This window comes from Pundamilia nyererei, unplaced genomic scaffold, assembly GCF_000239375.1.
Source record: "Pundamilia nyererei isolate P.nyererei 1_Seehausen unplaced genomic scaffold, PunNye1.0 scaffold00043, whole genome shotgun sequence".
In the NCBI taxonomy this organism is placed as follows: domain Eukaryota; kingdom Metazoa; phylum Chordata; class Actinopteri; order Cichliformes; family Cichlidae; genus Pundamilia; species Pundamilia nyererei.
In genome coordinates this window covers 2843591-2849979 of record NW_005187444.1, presented here as the reverse complement: position 1 = coordinate 2849979, position 6389 = coordinate 2843591, and positions in this window count along the sequence as shown.

The window sequence follows — 6389 nt, the reverse complement described above, 5'->3', positions numbered from 1 at the left end:
CTAACACTGAGTATACCACATGTACCAGTGTGCTGGTTATTATTTCATAAATGAAGTCAGTGTTTCACATATCTTAACAACAGAATAGAAATGAAGAAAAGAGACCACAGATTTATCTAAAGAGTCATGTCTGCTGTTTGCAATTTCACTTATAAAAATTTATTGGACTTGTTTTGCTTCATTTCCACAAACAGTGACAGGTAAACAGGTGAGTCAAACCTAATCACAGCTGTTTCTCCTGAGGACAAATGAATTTGTGCCTTCAGTTTGTGAAAGGGTATGTCCACATTTTTAAAGCTTCAGATCTCTGCTCTATCTGGTAGCACCAAAAAAAACCCCAGTAACCAACCATAACCAAACACTATATCACACATCCTGTATTTAACCTTTGTGAACAAGCTTAAGAGGATGATATTTATTGGTTTGGTTTATGTTTAATTTCTTTTTTTTTTATTATGATACAACATGTTTTATTTTCCACATTGGCCTGACAGAAGAATGACCTATTCTTCCGTACAGGGCCACTTATACCAAAATAATAGTAATATAAATAACACAGGGGTATCCTGCCAGAATCTTAAAATATTCTGTGATACTGATTTATGGTCTTGCTTCCCTGCACTGGCTCAAACCCAGTCACCTGGCCTTAACAGCTTGACTCTCAGGCGAGCCCATTCCTCTCATATCCAACACACTAAATATTGGGTCCAGATTAACTTCACATGTTCTGTCATCATAAGATCATCAGTTACTCAGAACATCCGTGCATCTGTGAGTGGTCATGCTGCTGTGGTTCACTGGTGTGTACTCCTTGCTGCCTTGTTTATCCTGTTTATTTTTGCACTAAGGCAACAAGTGGAGAAAATGTAGATCGCATTTCCAAGATGTTTCGGGGCTTTATTCCACGTTGTCTTCTCCAATTCTGAGAGATGGATATCCCACAAGTGGCCCAAAAATGTGTTCTGAAAATAGCATGTTTACTATAGTAATTCTTCCGAAGCTAATCGTGTAATTGGAAATGATCTTTCCTGCTTCATCGCATTCTGCCATCGTGAGTCATCGCTGTCACGCCAGCGTTGCATGCAGGAAGCGAGCATCACCCGACGCTGAATCCATAAGGGATCAAAACAGCAAATCTTGCCAGCATCGCTGACCATCACTCACGCTGGGTGATGCAGCCTATTTGAAATGTGAACCTGGCACTCCAGCGAGCTAAGCGATTGTATAACACCTCATTACAACTGGGGAGTTAATCTGTAGTTTTGGAACCAAAGGATTACTGTCATATTGTCCTCATTACAACTTTATAGTTTAAGACATGTTTCATGACTTTCAAATGAAGTGGAGAGAAGGATTGTGTAACGTGTGGATTTCATTTGGACTTTTATTTTTTCTAGACGTGTTCTTTCGAGCACTACCCCACCTCTGTTGTTTCATTGCCTGTGACGGTTGTTACACGCATGGAATACATAACATTTATGGCTTCATTTCTCTTTTTGTCATTCAGGCTTTATTATCAGTTACATAAATGTTCCTAATGGGTTCATTCAGGCATGGCCAGATCATTCTTATGTTCATTAAATGGTAAATGGCCTGTATTTATATAGCGCTTTACTAGTCCCTAAGGACCCCAAAGCGCTTTACATATCCAGTCATCCACCCACACATTCACACACTGGTGATGGCAGCTACATTGTAGCCACAGCCACCTTGGGGCGCACTGACAGAGGCGAGGCTGCCGGACACTGGCGCCACCGGGCCCTCTGACCACCACCAGTAGGCAACGGGTGAAGCGTCTTGCCCAAGGACACAACGACCGAGACTGTCCAAGCCGGGGCTCGAACCGGCAACCTTCCGATTACAAGGCGAACTCCCAACTCTTGAGCCACGATCGCCCCAGGCGCACACCCAGGAAGTTCTGTCCATAATTTATAACGTTATGATGTGAAATTCATGAGTTTGTGGAATGTTTGTGCTTTTCACTGTAAAAACTATAAAATGTTTTGGCATCTGGGCAAGAAACTGAACCCCTTAAACACCCCCAGTGCATCATCAGCGTGAGTGTGTGCGAGGTGAAGAAAGGCTGTGACTAGATGAAAAGTGTAAGTGGTTGAAAGTGGCTTGCAGTGGTAAGCACTTTGGAAGGATGAGAAAATGCTGTTCATTTACCTTTTATTTGAATTATTCCTAATTATAATAATGTGATTGTATTTTTGCACAGAATCACATAAAACTGTCTTTTGATTGCTAATTTCTCACAGGTTACAACTTAAATAGGATATTTATATAACATAGGATATTTAGTGGAGGAACGATTGTGAGTAGGTGTTTTTTTTAAACACACAGTTTCTGATAATTAATAATAATATGACACATTTTTATTTTCTTCCCAAAAAAGAACTTATTCGGGAACATAGTACATGTACTGAAAATCTTAGAAGGTTATAACCTGTTATTGTAATGTGCATAACAAAGCTATAATCAAATTCATCAACTATACTCAAAAAGTACCTTAAAAAAAGACTTTGAAGGAGAGGTCAGAGGTCAAATGTGAAATTTGATATTTTATACCCATATTTGATATTTTAAATCTTTATGCAGTACTTTATATATGTCGACTATACAAACCACAGTTGTAAGAATCATAGTTAAAAGGCTGTTTGTCATTTTTCAGCCAATAAATGATTCAGTTGACTTTAAAGACCTTGGTGGATGTAAAGCAAATTATAATGGACTGTTAACATGACCCCACTTTACACCCCTACAACGTTTTTTTAAAATTCATGTTTACAGATTGACAAAGTGACACACATTCATGCAAATACTACAAAAAACACAACCTCCTCTGTGGAGGTAATAATATTCATACATTTTGCTTACATAAGTTTAATCCTTTTCTATGTAGTTAACTATCTGCACACTAACTTAAATTATTTTTGGATTATACCTGAACCCAAAAAGTACCCTTCTCCTTCTAAGCTGAACCCTTCTTCTCTTTATTCTTTCATCCTGATGGCTGTGAACGACTGGGCAAAGCACTCATCAGGCCAGCACAAGCAACACACTGGACCCTTGTGTAGTGCAGGGTGGTGCTCAATCAGCAGCATTGTCATCGCGGATGAGCATCGCCACAGCCTTATGCAAATACACAACACTGACTTGTTCTGCATGACTCGAGCTTTTTACCTGTGAGCTATGCAAGCTGAAACTGGTGGCCATTATATTCAGTAGCTGAGCTGACTTTTCTACATTTTATCCAGAACAAAGTAGTTCATTATATTTTTCTGGATGACCTCTGAATAAATGAGCCATCGTTGAAATAAACACAACTCAGTGGCTTTTAAAAAAAACGTTTGTATGTTAAGATTTTGTACCTTCACATCACCGTACACTGTCAATTTCAAAAATGTAAAATCTACTTTTTCCTCAGCTAGCTTCGATGTAGTTGAACAGCATTCAATGTCAAGTAACTGTTACACATTCAAAGCAGCTTCCTCATCATTGCTCATTAAAAATGTACACAAACATGGCATCTTTTTTGAGAGGAGGTCACATTTACTCAAACGTTTGTTCAACATAAACTGCCAGTGAGGATGCTGGAGGCAGAGCTCCACATTCAAAGCCTGAGAAGTTAAGATTAAGTGCCATGCTCTCCTGTTGTGGTTTCTTTTTTTCTTTTTGGGTGTGAGGACAAAGCAGCTTCTGTTCCTCTCCAGTCTGAAATAGCAGCCCTATGTTTACCTTCATGACCCTGGAGGAAGGGTGTGTCATCAATAAAGAAATGCTGACAGTACTGTGCAGGTAACCCAACGCACACGCATGCACGACTTTCACCTGGTAAAGGAGAGCTCTACTGACTCGTTGACTTCTTTTCTTCGAGCCTGCTGCTCTTGGATATTTTTAGCATGATTTCATAAAGCTGTAATTAAGTCGGATGCTGGTAAACAATGCTCTGGTTGGAGGCCAACTCCAAACTTGGCTTAGTCATAAAAAGTCAGACGGTTTCAACGGAAAAAAGAAATAACTTCATGTGCTGGAACGAGTGCAGTGCAGTCCATGGGGGTTGTAGGTTTTTTCTTAACAGGAACACTTGTGTTTTATATTTGCGCCTTGCCACACATTCTTTTGTGTTCATGGGGGAGGAAGAAGATGAGATGCTGACTTTTGAAGTCTTGCGGTCTTGTCACGTAAAGCATTCCTCATCGATGGAGTTGGACCACTCAGCCGAGCAGTCACTTCTCACTGCTTCCCTGTTATAGTTTTCCTCTGACTGAGTTGAATTAAAAATTTGCCTGTGCGTGCGTGCGTTGGTTTTTTTTCTTCTTCTTATCTGTAGCACATTTAGGTACAATTGCATGCTTGCTGCATTTGTGTCCTCAGTGTTTGCAGGCAGGAAGTACATGCATTTGAGTGCTGGGATTCGTGTCAGGTGTGCAGCTTAAACACCTGTATTCATCTGTATGTCCATTTGCATAATATTTACAGGAGGCAAGCTGACTGGTTCATGAACTCTTGCATGTATTACGAGTAACTTTTGACCTATGTTGGTAAAAACACAAATTCGAGGTCAGAGTGGCACAAGGCTCACCTTTAGCTTGGCTCTTTGCATTGCCAGGAGATATTTTTATCTAGTATGAACAATTGAGAAAGATGGGTTTGAGTTCTCCTCTGCGGCCTCAGGTTTGGCCTTCCTGTGGGTGCAGAGTCAACCTCAGTCTGATGCTCTGATTGGAGCCAGATCCTTTGTCCTAGATTCCGAATCCTCGCATCCTTGAACCTCACGAAACCTAAAAGTCCCACATTACACAAATCCAACTGAAATCTAATGTTGTGAAATATCAGGAGGGCGATGCGGCGGGATAAAAAACGCGCTGTTGGAAAAGAAAGTTGACATGCAGGTGAAATGAGGTCGAAGGTGAAGTCTCAAAGGGAGGCAAAGACAGCCTTTTAATAGTAATAGTTATTGTAGTTGTTGTGAAGTGGAATGCTGCTGTTAATTCCTCACTCTTCTGGACCCACTTTTGGTGTTTTTCATTTTTATGAGGCAGGGGAGGACATCTGCTTGCATAGTCAACCCTTACAGGAATTCTCTGGGGACCTTTTAATCATCCGTTCGAGATCTACAATGTGAAGATGCTGCGATATGCTATTTTTGTCTACTCTCTCACCAGATGCTTTCCTGAACTCTTAATACTCTCACATCACACCCCTGGGGTCCATGAAAAGTCACATGCGATACTGTGATAGAAAGTGAATGTTCTGCAGACATTTTATTTTACAGTCCCAACAGCACGCTTCTGCTCCGCAAACCTCTGCAGGCTCCAGGGGGTTTGCGAGAGCCCCATTTGCTGTAAATGCCCAGAATTCCTAAAACCTTCAAATGCTATATATTTTGAATTCCTCAGACATTTCAGACACTCTGATGTTCTCATACTCAAGAGGGCAATGAGACCTGTTAACCACTTTACCCTACACCCCTTCATACACAGACATATTTACACACACACACACGCTCATGTACACCCCCTGCGATGGATTCCAGATCTGGAATTTAATGCATTTCTGTTTCGCATCACCTCCCAGGAATGCAGCACACGTGCCACAAGCCTCATAACCCCAAGCTGATGAATGTGAGGATGTTTAAAAGGAAAGGATGATGATGGGATACAGACGTTTCTGGGGGTGGGGGTGCATCCGGTGCAGTATTTGACGTTATTGACAGGCCATGTTGTTGCAGAAAAGCAATGTTAGTGCAGCTGTGGTACGTGCCGAGCACATCTGGACCACAGATTTGGGAACGCATTTTGTGTGTGTTTGTTTGGTCTGCCCCGTCTCACTCAAATTAACGACTATTGCACGATACGGAGAGAGGATGGAGCGAATTAACTTAGCAGGGGATCATACGGGGAGAAGCTGGGGGAGTGTGTGGGGGCGGGGGTGATCTAAAAGTGGAGACTTTACAATCTAGTCTGTTTTGAACAGTCACATTCCTCTGAATCATATTAGACACTCTAGGTTGATTGCAACAGAGGAAAAAATTAGTGAGCTGCAGACTAACTACAGATCAAGGTTGCGGTCAAGTAGAAAATTTTGCTTATTATTGCCGCCAAGCAGACACTTCCAGGTCACGTCACTCAGTTAGGAACCTAGAAAGCACAGTAATACTAAGGAAAGATACTTCAGAGTGTCCTCCAATACTTCCTATAAAACAGGATACGCTGGACCATCCTTTAATAAAGGAAAGGAAAGGTTGAAAATGGTGTGCAAAGTGATGCAGATCATCATGAAAAATATTCTATTTTTTGGAAATAATGAAAATTATGTTAAGGTAGCAAAAAGTTTCCCATTATAAAGCTGCCACCCTGACTAAAACACTTTGTAATGTAAGC